Source organism: Eubalaena glacialis, chromosome X (assembly GCF_028564815.1).
Source record: "Eubalaena glacialis isolate mEubGla1 chromosome X, mEubGla1.1.hap2.+ XY, whole genome shotgun sequence".
NCBI lineage: Eukaryota > Metazoa > Chordata > Mammalia > Artiodactyla > Balaenidae > Eubalaena > Eubalaena glacialis.
This window is the reverse complement of record NC_083736.1, coordinates 52848388-52864178: the sequence shown is the minus strand read 5'-3', so window position 1 is coordinate 52864178 and position 15791 is coordinate 52848388.

Sequence of the window (15791 nt, the reverse complement as noted above, 5' to 3'; positions counted from 1 at the left end):
TCTCACCGTGCTACGCTCTGTGTTTCTCAAGGTGATTTGGAATGACAGCCTTTCAGACTGCAGAGGAAGGGAGTTTCTAACAGGGGAAATGAGATGTGTAACTGACAGGCTAGATGAAGGGAATTTCCTATGCAGTTGTCATTCAGTGTACTGGGAACAAGACCCAGGTCGGTAGAGCAACTAGTGTCTTTGTTCCCAGACATCATCTGGCACTGTGGTGCACCGGATCCCTTAAAACGCTTGGCTAACGTAGAGTCATATAAAAAGAACAGCAGTAGCAAGCAGGTTGACGCACATCACAAGGAAGATGTTCAGATTTCCAGTACCAGCCCTGTGGAGACGGACGGGTCTGCAAGCGTTTCGCCCAAGAGAGTTCCTTCAACACCAGCGGTCATTCCAAGTGCAGGGACGCCTGCGGTGAAGACTGCTGTGAGTGAGAAGCGTATCATTGGTACATGATTCGTGGAAGTGGATGTGGCAAAGGGTGCTCAGGTGGACGGGACGGGGAAGCTTTCCCACAACAAGTAGAAGGGTGCTACTGCTACATGGAATTCGGGGATTTGTTCATTGCTGTGTGCAAGAAAGAAATCCCGGGTTCCTGTTTGTCCCTTGAGTGTGGGAAGCCCTTATCGAGTGAGGCTTGAGGTGGCCGGTGTTCCCACAAACCGGTTCCGATCACAGGAGGGAACATCGCAAACACTTCTTGGCACAGTGGCCGCAAGTCCATTGCAAAGGAGGCCTTTGCCGAGGCATGGGAAACGAGTTGCCACCCGGCTCAGAAAAGCTCATGACGAGGTGGGCTGGACTAAAGCACGGGTATACCATGTTGCTTTCCCTGCAGGAAACACATAGTCCCAGGTTCGAGAACATAGTGTCATCTATGCGAGAGCTGTGGTACCCGGTTTGCTCGGGGGCTCCCATGAGTTGCGTTAAGGGCTCGGTTCTGAAGCCCACACGGTGCAAGTCTTTTAGGGACGCTTGGCCACGTGCTGGTTGCCCACCTCTGCAAAGCATGGCAATTTCACTCTGTAAGGGTTCGTCCCACTGGGGACACAAATTTCGTTCACACTTTCGCCCCTGAGCCTAGTGGCAGAGGCAAAAGCTGGGTCATTTCAGGGGATTCTCCACCGAATTTTTGGAGAGGTGCCTGCCTTTGACTTGAAGCGCCACACAAGCTCCACACAAGCTTGGCCCTCAGGCCCAGGGCAGATTGTGGTGTCTCCACCCTCATACCATGAACAATCTCTTAAGGAACGGGATCCTTTTGATATCAGCTCTCGGAGCCAAGGTCTCCTGAGAGTGCTCCTTTAGTAACCAGAAGCTATCCCTCATGTGGGACACATGAGGCGGTTTCTTTTGAACCTTCCAAACACAGACACTCTATCTATTTGGTCTTTGGAAGCTGAGTGAAGCTAACCAAGTGGGCCAAGTCCCACGGGCGATAAGAGGCTCATGCCTCTCCACAGAGGTCATGATGAAACATGTTGGTCCCAGAAGGAGTGCAGAAGTCCGTTATGGGCTATAGGATAGAAACGTGATGCATGCTGATAGAAATCCCTGGAGTGCTCCCATACTGAAACTGTCATGCACTGGGTGGTTTCTACTACATCGCCGAACCGCATGTAGCGGTAACGGACATGTGCCCCTGCGCCTGGCAGTGTGTGAGAAGCCACGTGCTCAGCAAAACCTTACTGATGGCCTGGCAAATGTGTCCCCCTTATTGGACATGGGTATGTGCCCTTCCAGCTGTGTGAAAAGTAGGTTACACACTTAGCCCTTGCTGGATTTGGAGTTTGGCCATGAGGTCAAGACAAGGAGCCACTTATCTCGGAGACCTGGAAAGAGCAATTTCGCAGAGGTGCCTTAATGCTGCCATGAGGTCTGTGTTCCATATTCGAAATGGAATAAAAGAAGCCTTGGCCGGAGGCACGAGCAGGCTCGTCCCAGACGGCATGTGCACCTGCAACTGACGAGCTGGAGGAAAACAATGTGGTACCCCACAATTCTTTCGGGATTGGCCAGTTCTCATCCAGCTAGTTCCAAGCGGGTTCTGAAAGGTTTGCGCATCTTTTCTCAACACGCCAAGCACAAGTGTGTGCAAACAAACAGTGCTTCGCTCCGTGTTTCTCAAGGTGCTATGGAATGACAGCCCTGCAGACTGCACAGGAAGGGAGTTTCTCCCAGGGTAAAGGGGATGTGTACCTGACAGGCTAGATGAAGAACATTTCCTATGCAGTGGTCCTTCAGTGTATTGGGAACGGTAGTGAGGTCGGGCCAGCACATAGTGTCTTTGGTGCCAGATACTGTCTGGCACTGTGGTGCATCGGCACCCTGAAAACACTTTGCTAGCATAGAGCCTCATACAGAGGCTAGCAGGAGAAAACAGGTGGACGCACATCACAAAGAAACCCTGCAGACTTCCGATACCAAGCCCAGTGGAGACGGATGGGTCTGCGAGCGTTTCGCCCAAGAGGGTTCCTTCAGCACTGGAGGTTATAACCAGGGCAGTGGCACCCGCGGTGAAGAGTGCTGTGAGTGAAAACGTATCGTTTTACATGCTTCTTGGAATTGCAGTGTAGCAAAGGGTGCTCAGGTGGACGGGACGAGAAAGGCTTCCCAAAACAAGTTGCAGGGTGCTGCTCCTGCATGGAATTCCGGGGTCTGTGTATTGCTGTGTGCGAGAAAGAAATCCTGGATTGGTGTTTGTTCCTTGACTGCGGAAAGTCCTTGGAGTGAGGCTTGAGGTGACCTGTGTTCACGCAGATCACTTCCGACCACAGGAGGGAACACTGCAAACACTTCTTGCCACTGTGGCCTCAAGCCCACTGCAAAGGCGGCCTTTCCCCTGGTAAGGGAGACGAGTTGCTCCCCTGCTCGGAAATGCTCATGACTGAGGTTGGCCGGGCGGACGCATGGGTATACCATGTGGCTTTCCCCGAAGGAACCACACACTCCTTGGTTCGAGAACATAGTGTCATCTAGGCGAGAACTGTGGGACCCGGCTTGCACAGGGGCTCAAATAACGTGCGCTAAGGGCTTGGCTCTGAAGCCCACACGGTGCAAACGCTTTCAGAGGCACTTGGCCATGTGCTAGTGGCCCACCTCTGCAAAGTACGGCAATGTCACTCTGTAGGAGGTCGTCCCACGGGGAACACAAGTTACGTCCACACGTTTGCCCCTGAGCCTAATGGCCGAGGTAGAAGATTTGTCATTTCAGAGGCTTCTCCACGGAGTTTTTGTAGCGGCGTCTCCCTCTGACTTGTAGCTCCACAGAAGCACGGACCTCAGGCCAAGGGCAGCTTGTGCTTTCTCCACCCTCATACCATGAAGAATTTCCTAAGGAACGGGATCCCTTTGATGTCAGCTCTCGGAACCAAGGTTTCCCCACAGTGCTCCTTTAGTGACCAGAAGCTGTCCCTCTTGTGGGACACATGAAGCGATTACTTTTGAAACTTCCCTACACAGACACTCGATCTCTTTGGTCTTTAGACGCTGAGAGAAGCTAACAAAGTGGGCTCAAGTTCCACGGGCGAAACGAGGCTCATGCCTCTCCACAGAGGGCATGTAGGAACGTGTTGCTCCGAGAAGGAATGCAGAAGTCCGTTATGGGCTAGAGGATAGAAACGTGATGCACGCTAATAAAAATGCCTGCAGTGGTCCCATACTGAATGTGTCATCCACCGGGTGGTTTCATCTACATAACCGAACCGCACGTATCGGTAACGGGCATGTGGCCCTGCGTCTGGCAGGGTGTGTGAAGCCACGTGTCTGGCAAAACCTTACTGATGGCCTGGTAAATATATGGCCCTGATGGGAAATGGTTATGTGCCCGTCTAGCTAGGTGAAAGTTGTGTTACGCCCCTTGCCCTTTCTGGATTTGGAGTTTTGCCACGGAGTTCAAGACAAGGAGCCAATTATTTTGGAGACGTGGAAATAGCACTTTCGCAGAGCTGCCTTCATGCTGCCCCGATCTCTGTGTTCCGTATTCGAAATGGAGTACGGAAGCCATGGGCGGAAAGCACGGCCAGGCTGGCCCCACACGGGGTGTGCACGTGCAACTGCCGAGCTAGAGGAGAGCAATGTGATACCCACAATTCTTTGGGGAAGGCTAGCTCTCATCCAGCTTCTTCCAAGCAGGTTCTGAAAGGTTTGCGCCCCTTTTCTCAACCCACCAACCGCGATCTCGTTCTCACCGTGCTACGCTCTGTGTTTCTCAAGGTGATTTGGAATGACAGCCTTTCAGACTGCAGAGGAAGGGAGTTTCTAACAGGGGAAATGAGATGTGTAACTGACAGGCTAGATGAAGGGAATTTCCTATGCAGTTGTCATTCAGTGTACTGGGAACAAGACCCAGGTCGGTAGAGCAACTAGTGTCTTTGTTCCCAGACATCATCTGGCACTGTGGTGCACCGGATCCCTTAAAACGCTTGGCTAACGTAGAGTCATATAAAAAGAACAGCAGTAGCAAGCAGGTTGACGCACATCACAAGGAAGATGTTCAGATTTCCAGTACCAGCCCTGTGGAGACGGACGGGTCTGCAAGCGTTTCGCCCAAGAGAGTTCCTTCAACACCAGCGGTCATTCCAAGTGCAGGGACGCCTGCGGTGAAGACTGCTGTGAGTGAGAAGCGTATCATTGGTACATGATTCGTGGAAGTGGATGTGGCAAAGGGTGCTCAGGTGGACGGGACGGGGAAGCTTTCCCACAACAAGTAGAAGGGTGCTACTGCTACATGGAATTCGGGGATTTGTTCATTGCTGTGTGCAAGAAAGAAATCCCGGGTTCCTGTTTGTCCCTTGAGTGTGGGAAGCCCTTATCGAGTGAGGCTTGAGGTGGCCGGTGTTCCCACAAACCGGTTCCGATCACAGGAGGGAACATCGCAAACACTTCTTGGCACAGTGGCCGCAAGTCCATTGCAAAGGAGGCCTTTGCCGAGGCATGGGAAACGAGTTGCCACCCGGCTCAGAAAAGCTCATGACGAGGTGGGCTGGACTAAAGCACGGGTATACCATGTTGCTTTCCCTGCAGGAAACACATAGTCCCAGGTTCGAGAACATAGTGTCATCTATGCGAGAGCTGTGGTACCCGGTTTGCTCGGGGGCTCCCATGAGTTGCGTTAAGGGCTCGGTTCTGAAGCCCACACGGTGCAAGTCTTTTAGGGACGCTTGGCCACGTGCTGGTTGCCCACCTCTGCAAAGCATGGCAATTTCACTCTGTAAGGGTTCGTCCCACTGGGGACACAAATTTCGTTCACACTTTCGCCCCTGAGCCTAGTGGCAGAGGCAAAAGCTGGGTCATTTCAGGGGATTCTCCACCGAATTTTTGGAGAGGTGCCTGCCTTTGACTTGAAGCGCCACACAAGCTCCACACAAGCTTGGCCCTCAGGCCCAGGGCAGATTGTGGTGTCTCCACCCTCATACCATGAACAATCTCTTAAGGAACGGGATCCTTTTGATATCAGCTCTCGGAGCCAAGGTCTCCTGAGAGTGCTCCTTTAGTAACCAGAAGCTATCCCTCATGTGGGACACATGAGGCGGTTTCTTTTGAACCTTCCAAACACAGACACTCTATCTATTTGGTCTTTGGAAGCTGAGTGAAGCTAACCAAGTGGGCCAAGTCCCACGGGCGATAAGAGGCTCATGCCTCTCCACAGAGGTCATGATGAAACATGTTGGTCCCAGAAGGAGTGCAGAAGTCCGTTATGGGCTATAGGATAGAAACGTGATGCATGCTGATAGAAATCCCTGGAGTGCTCCCATACTGAAACTGTCATGCACTGGGTGGTTTCTACTACATCGCCGAACCGCATGTAGCGGTAACGGACATGTGCCCCTGCGCCTGGCAGTGTGTGAGAAGCCACGTGCTCAGCAAAACCTTACTGATGGCCTGGCAAATGTGTCCCCCTTATTGGACATGGGTATGTGCCCTTCCAGCTGTGTGAAAAGTAGGTTACACACTTAGCCCTTGCTGGATTTGGAGTTTGGCCATGAGGTCAAGACAAGGAGCCACTTATCTCGGAGACCTGGAAAGAGCAATTTCGCAGAGGTGCCTTAATGCTGCCATGAGGTCTGTGTTCCATATTCGAAATGGAATAAAAGAAGCCTTGGCCGGAGGCACGAGCAGGCTCGTCCCAGACGGCATGTGCACCTGCAACTGACGAGCTGGAGGAAAACAATGTGGTACCCCACAATTCTTTCGGGATTGGCCAGTTCTCATCCAGCTAGTTCCAAGCGGGTTCTGAAAGGTTTGCGCATCTTTTCTCAACACGCCAAGCACAAGTGTGTGCAAACAAACAGTGCTTCGCTCCGTGTTTCTCAAGGTGCTATGGAATGACAGCCCTGCAGACTGCACAGGAAGGGAGTTTCTCCCAGGGTAAAGGGGATGTGTACCTGACAGGCTAGATGAAGAACATTTCCTATGCAGTGGTCCTTCAGTGTATTGGGAACGGTAGCGAGGTCGGGCCAGCACATAGTGTCTTTGGTGCCAGATACTGTCTGGCACTGTGGTGCATCGGCACCCTGAAAACACTTTGCTAGCATAGAGCCTCATACAGAGGCTAGCAGGAGAAAACAGGTGGACGCACATCACAAAGAAACCCTGCAGACTTCCGATACCAAGCCCAGTGGAGACGGATGGGTCTGCGAGCGTTTCGCCCAAGAGGGTTCCTTCAGCACTGGAGGTTATAACCAGGGCAGTGGCACCCGCGGTGAAGAGTGCTGTGAGTGAAAACGTATCGTTTTACATGCTTCTTGGAATTGCAGTGTAGCAAAGGGTGCTCAGGTGGACGGGACGAGAAAGGCTTCCCAAAACAAGTTGCAGGGTGCTGCTCCTGCATGGAATTCCGGGGTCTGTGTATTGCTGTGTGCGAGAAAGAAATCCTGGATTGGTGTTTGTTCCTTGACTGCGGAAAGTCCTTGGAGTGAGGCTTGAGGTGACCTGTGTTCACGCAGATCACTTCCGACCACAGGAGGGAACACTGCAAACACTTCTTGCCACTGTGGCCTCAAGCCCACTGCAAAGGCGGCCTTTCCCCTGGTAAGGGAGACGAGTTGCTCCCCTGCTCGGAAATGCTCATGACTGAGGTTGGCCGGGCGGACGCATGGGTATACCATGTGGCTTTCCCCGAAGGAACCACACACTCCTTGGTTCGAGAACATAGTGTCATCTAGGCGAGAACTGTGGGACCCGGCTTGCACAGGGGCTCAAATAACGTGCGCTAAGGGCTTGGCTCTGAAGCCCACACGGTGCAAACGCTTTCAGAGGCACTTGGCCATGTGCTAGTGGCCCACCTCTGCAAAGTACGGCAATGTCACTCTGTAGGAGGTCGTCCCACGGGGAACACAAGTTACGTCCACACGTTTGCCCCTGAGCCTAATGGCCGAGGTAGAAGATTTGTCATTTCAGAGGCTTCTCCACGGAGTTTTTGTAGCGGCGTCTCCCTCTGACTTGTAGCTCCACAGAAGCACGGACCTCAGGCCAAGGGCAGCTTGTGCTTTCTCCACCCTCATACCATGAAGAATTTCCTAAGGAACGGGATCCCTTTGATGTCAGCTCTCGGAACCAAGGTTTCCCCACAGTGCTCCTTTAGTGACCAGAAGCTGTCCCTCTTGTGGGACACATGAAGCGATTACTTTTGAAACTTCCCTACACAGACACTCGATCTCTTTGGTCTTTAGACGCTGAGAGAAGCTAACAAAGTGGGCTCAAGTTCCACGGGCGAAACGAGGCTCATGCCTCTCCACAGAGGGCATGTAGGAACGTGTTGCTCCGAGAAGGAATGCAGAAGTCCGTTATGGGCTAGAGGATAGAAACGTGATGCACGCTAATAAAAATGCCTGCAGTGGTCCCATACTGAATGTGTCATCCACCGGGTGGTTTCATCTACATAACCGAACCGCACGTATCGGTAACGGGCATGTGGCCCTGCGTCTGGCAGGGTGTGTGAAGCCACGTGTCTGGCAAAACCTTACTGATGGCCTGGTAAATATATGGCCCTGATGGGAAATGGTTATGTGCCCGTCTAGCTAGGTGAAAGTTGTGTTACGCCCCTTGCCCTTTCTGGATTTGGAGTTTTGCCACGGAGTTCAAGACAAGGAGCCAATTATTTTGGAGACGTGGAAATAGCACTTTCGCAGAGCTGCCTTCATGCTGCCCCGATCTCTGTGTTCCGTATTCGAAATGGAGTACGGAAGCCATGGGCGGAAAGCACGGCCAGGCTGGCCCCACACGGGGTGTGCACGTGCAACTGCCGAGCTAGAGGAGAGCAATGTGATACCCACAATTCTTTGGGGAAGGCTAGCTCTCATCCAGCTTCTTCCAAGCAGGTTCTGAAAGGTTTGCGCCCCTTTTCTCAACCCACCAACCGCGATCTCGTTCTCACCGTGCTACGCTCTGTGTTTCTCAAGGTGATTTGGAATGACAGCCTTTCAGACTGCAGAGGAAGGGAGTTTCTAACAGGGGAAATGAGATGTGTAACTGACAGGCTAGATGAAGGGAATTTCCTATGCAGTTGTCATTCAGTGTACTGGGAACAAGACCCAGGTCGGTAGAGCAACTAGTGTCTTTGTTCCCAGACATCATCTGGCACTGTGGTGCACCGGATCCCTTAAAACGCTTGGCTAACGTAGAGTCATATAAAAAGAACAGCAGTAGCAAGCAGGTTGACGCACATCACAAGGAAGATGTTCAGATTTCCAGTACCAGCCCTGTGGAGACGGACGGGTCTGCAAGCGTTTCGCCCAAGAGAGTTCCTTCAACACCAGCGGTCATTCCAAGTGCAGGGACGCCTGCGGTGAAGACTGCTGTGAGTGAGAAGCGTATCATTGGTACATGATTCGTGGAAGTGGATGTGGCAAAGGGTGCTCAGGTGGACGGGACGGGGAAGCTTTCCCACAACAAGTAGAAGGGTGCTACTGCTACATGGAATTCGGGGATTTGTTCATTGCTGTGTGCAAGAAAGAAATCCCGGGTTCCTGTTTGTCCCTTGAGTGTGGGAAGCCCTTATCGAGTGAGGCTTGAGGTGGCCGGTGTTCCCACAAACCGGTTCCGATCACAGGAGGGAACATCGCAAACACTTCTTGGCACAGTGGCCGCAAGTCCATTGCAAAGGAGGCCTTTGCCGAGGCATGGGAAACGAGTTGCCACCCGGCTCAGAAAAGCTCATGACGAGGTGGGCTGGACTAAAGCACGGGTATACCATGTTGCTTTCCCTGCAGGAAACACATAGTCCCAGGTTCGAGAACATAGTGTCATCTATGCGAGAGCTGTGGTACCCGGTTTGCTCGGGGGCTCCCATGAGTTGCGTTAAGGGCTCGGTTCTGAAGCCCACACGGTGCAAGTCTTTTAGGGACGCTTGGCCACGTGCTGGTTGCCCACCTCTGCAAAGCATGGCAATTTCACTCTGTAAGGGTTCGTCCCACTGGGGACACAAATTTCGTTCACACTTTCGCCCCTGAGCCTAGTGGCAGAGGCAAAAGCTGGGTCATTTCAGGGGATTCTCCACCGAATTTTTGGAGAGGTGCCTGCCTTTGACTTGAAGCGCCACACAAGCTCCACACAAGCTTGGCCCTCAGGCCCAGGGCAGATTGTGGTGTCTCCACCCTCATACCATGAACAATCTCTTAAGGAACGGGATCCTTTTGATATCAGCTCTCGGAGCCAAGGTCTCCTGAGAGTGCTCCTTTAGTAACCAGAAGCTATCCCTCATGTGGGACACATGAGGCGGTTTCTTTTGAACCTTCCAAACACAGACACTCTATCTATTTGGTCTTTGGAAGCTGAGTGAAGCTAACCAAGTGGGCCAAGTCCCACGGGCGATAAGAGGCTCATGCCTCTCCACAGAGGTCATGATGAAACATGTTGGTCCCAGAAGGAGTGCAGAAGTCCGTTATGGGCTATAGGATAGAAACGTGATGCATGCTGATAGAAATCCCTGGAGTGCTCCCATACTGAAACTGTCATGCACTGGGTGGTTTCTACTACATCGCCGAACCGCATGTAGCGGTAACGGACATGTGCCCCTGCGCCTGGCAGTGTGTGAGAAGCCACGTGCTCAGCAAAACCTTACTGATGGCCTGGCAAATGTGTCCCCCTTATTGGACATGGGTATGTGCCCTTCCAGCTGTGTGAAAAGTAGGTTACACACTTAGCCCTTGCTGGATTTGGAGTTTGGCCATGAGGTCAAGACAAGGAGCCACTTATCTCGGAGACCTGGAAAGAGCAATTTCGCAGAGGTGCCTTAATGCTGCCATGAGGTCTGTGTTCCATATTCGAAATGGAATAAAAGAAGCCTTGGCCGGAGGCACGAGCAGGCTCGTCCCAGACGGCATGTGCACCTGCAACTGACGAGCTGGAGGAAAACAATGTGGTACCCCACAATTCTTTCGGGATTGGCCAGTTCTCATCCAGCTAGTTCCAAGCGGGTTCTGAAAGGTTTGCGCATCTTTTCTCAACACGCCAAGCACAAGTGTGTGCAAACAAACAGTGCTTCGCTCCGTGTTTCTCAAGGTGCTATGGAATGACAGCCCTGCAGACTGCACAGGAAGGGAGTTTCTCCCAGGGTAAAGGGGATGTGTACCTGACAGGCTAGATGAAGAACATTTCCTATGCAGTGGTCCTTCAGTGTATTGGGAACGGTAGCGAGGTCGGGCCAGCACATAGTGTCTTTGGTGCCAGATACTGTCTGGCACTGTGGTGCATCGGCACCCTGAAAACACTTTGCTAGCATAGAGCCTCATACAGAGGCTAGCAGGAGAAAACAGGTGGACGCACATCACAAAGAAACCCTGCAGACTTCCGATACCAAGCCCAGTGGAGACGGATGGGTCTGCGAGCGTTTCGCCCAAGAGGGTTCCTTCAGCACTGGAGGTTATAACCAGGGCAGTGGCACCCGCGGTGAAGAGTGCTGTGAGTGAAAACGTATCGTTTTACATGCTTCTTGGAATTGCAGTGTAGCAAAGGGTGCTCAGGTGGACGGGACGAGAAAGGCTTCCCAAAACAAGTTGCAGGGTGCTGCTCCTGCATGGAATTCCGGGGTCTGTGTATTGCTGTGTGCGAGAAAGAAATCCTGGATTGGTGTTTGTTCCTTGACTGCGGAAAGTCCTTGGAGTGAGGCTTGAGGTGACCTGTGTTCACGCAGATCACTTCCGACCACAGGAGGGAACACTGCAAACACTTCTTGCCACTGTGGCCTCAAGCCCACTGCAAAGGCGGCCTTTCCCCTGGTAAGGGAGACGAGTTGCTCCCCTGCTCGGAAATGCTCATGACTGAGGTTGGCCGGGCGGACGCATGGGTATACCATGTGGCTTTCCCCGAAGGAACCACACACTCCTTGGTTCGAGAACATAGTGTCATCTAGGCGAGAACTGTGGGACCCGGCTTGCACAGGGGCTCAAATAACGTGCGCTAAGGGCTTGGCTCTGAAGCCCACACGGTGCAAACGCTTTCAGAGGCACTTGGCCATGTGCTAGTGGCCCACCTCTGCAAAGTACGGCAATGTCACTCTGTAGGAGGTCGTCCCACGGAGAACACAAGTTACGTCCACACGTTTGCCCCTGAGCCTAATGGCCGAGGTAGAAGATTTGTCATTTCAGAGGCTTCTCCACGGAGTTTTTGTAGCGGCGTCTCCCTCTGACTTGTAGCTCCACAGAAGCACGGACCTCAGGCCAAGGGCAGCTTGTGCTTTCTCCACCCTCATACCATGAAGAATTTCCTAAGGAACGGGATCCCTTTGATGTCAGCTCTCGGAACCAAGGTTTCCCCACAGTGCTCCTTTAGTGACCAGAAGCTGTCCCTCTTGTGGGACACATGAAGCGATTACTTTTGAAACTTCCCTACACAGACACTCGATCTCTTTGGTCTTTAGACGCTGAGAGAAGCTAACAAAGTGGGCTCAAGTTCCACGGGCGAAACGAGGCTCATGCCTCTCCACAGAGGGCATGTAGGAACGTGTTGCTCCGAGAAGGAATGCAGAAGTCCGTTATGGGCTAGAGGATAGAAACGTGATGCACGCTAATAAAAATGCCTGCAGTGGTCCCATACTGAATGTGTCATCCACCGGGTGGTTTCATCTACATAACCGAACCGCACGTATCGGTAACGGGCATGTGGCCCTGCGTCTGGCAGGGTGTGTGAAGCCACGTGTCTGGCAAAACCTTACTGATGGCCTGGTAAATATATGGCCCTGATGGGAAATGGTTATGTGCCCGTCTAGCTAGGTGAAAGTTGTGTTACGCCCCTTGCCCTTTCTGGATTTGGAGTTTTGCCACGGAGTTCAAGACAAGGAGCCAATTATTTTGGAGACGTGGAAATAGCACTTTCGCAGAGCTGCCTTCATGCTGCCCCGATCTCTGTGTTCCGTATTCGAAATGGAGTACGGAAGCCATGGGCGGAAAGCACGGCCAGGCTGGCCCCACACGGGGTGTGCACGTGCAACTGCCGAGCTAGAGGAGAGCAATGTGATACCCACAATTCTTTGGGGAAGGCTAGCTCTCATCCAGCTTCTTCCAAGCAGGTTCTGAAAGGTTTGCGCCCCTTTTCTCAACCCACCAACCGCGATCTCGTTCTCACCGTGCTACGCTCTGTGTTTCTCAAGGTGATTTGGAATGACAGCCTTTCAGACTGCAGAGGAAGGGAGTTTCTAACAGGGGAAATGAGATGTGTAACTGACAGGCTAGATGAAGGGAATTTCCTATGCAGTTGTCATTCAGTGTACTGGGAACAAGACCCAGGTCGGTAGAGCAACTAGTGTCTTTGTTCCCAGACATCATCTGGCACTGTGGTGCACCGGATCCCTTAAAACGCTTGGCTAACGTAGAGTCATATAAAAAGAACAGCAGTAGCAAGCAGGTTGACGCACATCACAAGGAAGATGTTCAGATTTCCAGTACCAGCCCTGTGGAGACGGACGGGTCTGCAAGCGTTTCGCCCAAGAGAGTTCCTTCAACACCAGCGGTCATTCCAAGTGCAGGGACGCCTGCGGTGAAGACTGCTGTGAGTGAGAAGCGTATCATTGGTACATGATTCGTGGAAGTGGATGTGGCAAAGGGTGCTCAGGTGGACGGGACGGGGAAGCTTTCCCACAACAAGTAGAAGGGTGCTACTGCTACATGGAATTCGGGGATTTGTTCATTGCTGTGTGCAAGAAAGAAATCCCGGGTTCCTGTTTGTCCCTTGAGTGTGGGAAGCCCTTATCGAGTGAGGCTTGAGGTGGCCGGTGTTCCCACAAACCGGTTCCGATCACAGGAGGGAACATCGCAAACACTTCTTGGCACAGTGGCCGCAAGTCCATTGCAAAGGAGGCCTTTGCCGAGGCATGGGAAACGAGTTGCCACCCGGCTCAGAAAAGCTCATGACGAGGTGGGCTGGACTAAAGCACGGGTATACCATGTTGCTTTCCCTGCAGGAAACACATAGTCCCAGGTTCGAGAACATAGTGTCATCTATGCGAGAGCTGTGGTACCCGGTTTGCTCGGGGGCTCCCATGAGTTGCGTTAAGGGCTCGGTTCTGAAGCCCACACGGTGCAAGTCTTTTAGGGACGCTTGGCCACGTGCTGGTTGCCCACCTCTGCAAAGCATGGCAATTTCACTCTGTAAGGGTTCGTCCCACTGGGGACACAAATTTCGTTCACACTTTCGCCCCTGAGCCTAGTGGCAGAGGCAAAAGCTGGGTCATTTCAGGGGATTCTCCACCGAATTTTTGGAGAGGTGCCTGCCTTTGACTTGAAGCGCCACACAAGCTCCACACAAGCTTGGCCCTCAGGCCCAGGGCAGATTGTGGTGTCTCCACCCTCATACCATGAACAATCTCTTAAGGAACGGGATCCCTTTGATATCAGCTCTCGGAGCCAAGGTCTCCTGAGAGTGCTCCTTTAGTAACCAGAAGCTATCCCTCATGTGGGACACATGAGGCGGTTTCTTTTGAACGTTCCAAACACAGACACTCTATCTATTTGGTCTTTGGAAGCTGAGTGAAGCTAACCAAGTGGGCCAAGTCCCACGGGCGATAAGAGGCTCATGCCTCTCCACAGAGGTCATGATGAAACATGTTGGTCCCAGAAGGAGTGCAGAAGTCCGTTATGGGCTATAGGATAGAAACGTGATGCATGCTGATAGAAATCCCTGGAGTGCTCCCATACTGAAACTGTCATGCACTGGGTGGTTTCTACTACATCGCCGAACCGCATGTAGCGGTAACGGACATGTGCCCCTGCGCCTGGCAGTGTGTGAGAAGCCACGTGCTCAGCAAAACCTTACTGATGGCCTGGCAAATGTGTCCCCCTTATTGGACATGGGTATGTGCCCTTCCAGCTGTGTGAAAAGTAGGTTACACACTTAGCCCTTGCTGGATTTGGAGTTTGGCCATGAGGTCAAGACAAGGAGCCACTTATCTCGGAGACCTGGAAAGAGCAATTTCGCAGAGGTGCCTTAATGCTGCCATGAGGTCTGTGTTCCATATTCGAAATGGAATAAAAGAAGCCTTGGCCGGAGGCACGAGCAGGCTCGTCCCAGACGGCATGTGCACCTGCAACTGACGAGCTGGAGGAAAACAATGTGGTACCCCACAATTCTTTCGGGATTGGCCAGTTCTCATCCAGCTAGTTCCAAGCGGGTTCTGAAAGGTTTGCGCACCTTTTCTCAACACGCCAAGCACAAGTGTGTGCAAACAAACAGTGCTTCGCTCCGTGTTTCTCAAGGTGCTATGGAATGACAGCCCTGCAGACTGCACAGGAAGGGAGTTTCTCCCAGGGTAAAGGGGATGTGTACCTGACAGGCTAGATGAAGAACATTTCCTATGCAGTGGTCCTTCAGTGTATTGGGAACGGTAGCGAGGTCGGGCCAGCACATAGTGTCTTTGGTGCCAGATACTGTCTGGCACTGTGGTGCATCGGCACCCTGAAAACACTTTGCTAGCATAGAGCCTCATACAGAGGCTAGCAGGAGAAAACAGGTGGACGCACATCACAAAGAAACCCTGCAGACTTCCGATACCAAGCCCAGTGGAGACGGATGGGTCTGCGAGCGTTTCGCCCAAGAGGGTTCCTTCAGCACTGGAGGTTATAACCAGGGCAGTGGCACCCGCGGTGAAGAGTGCTGTGAGTGAAAACGTATCGTTTTACATGCTTCTTGGAATTGCAGTGTAGCAAAGGGTGCTCAGGTGGACGGGACGAGAAAGGCTTCCCAAAACAAGTTGCAGGGTGCTGCTCCTGCATGGAATTCCGGGGTCTGTGTATTGCTGTGTGCGAGAAAGAAATCCTGGATTGGTGTTTGTTCCTTGACTGCGGAAAGTCCTTGGAGTGAGGCTTGAGGTGACCTGTGTTCACGCAGATCACTTCCGACCACAGGAGGGAACACTGCAAACACTTCTTGCCACTGTGGCCTCAAGCCCACTGCAAAGGCGGCCTTTCCCCTGGTAAGGGAGACGAGTTGCTCCCCTGCTCGGAAATGCTCATGACTGAGGTTGGCCGGGCGGACGCATGGGTATACCATGTGGCTTTCCCCGAAGGAACCACACACTCCTTGGTTCGAGAACATAGTGTCATCTAGGCGAGAACTGTGGGACCCGGCTTGCACAGGGGCTCAAATAACGTGCGCTAAGGGCTTGGCTCTGAAGCCCACACGGTGCAAACGCTTTCAGAGGCACTTGGCCATGTGCTAGTGGCCCACCTCTGCAAAGTACGGCAATGTCACTCTGTAGGAGGTCGTCCCACGGAGAACACAAGTTACGTCCACACGTTTGCCCCTGAGCCTAATGGCCGAGGTAGAAGATTTGTCATTTCAGAGGCTTCTCCACG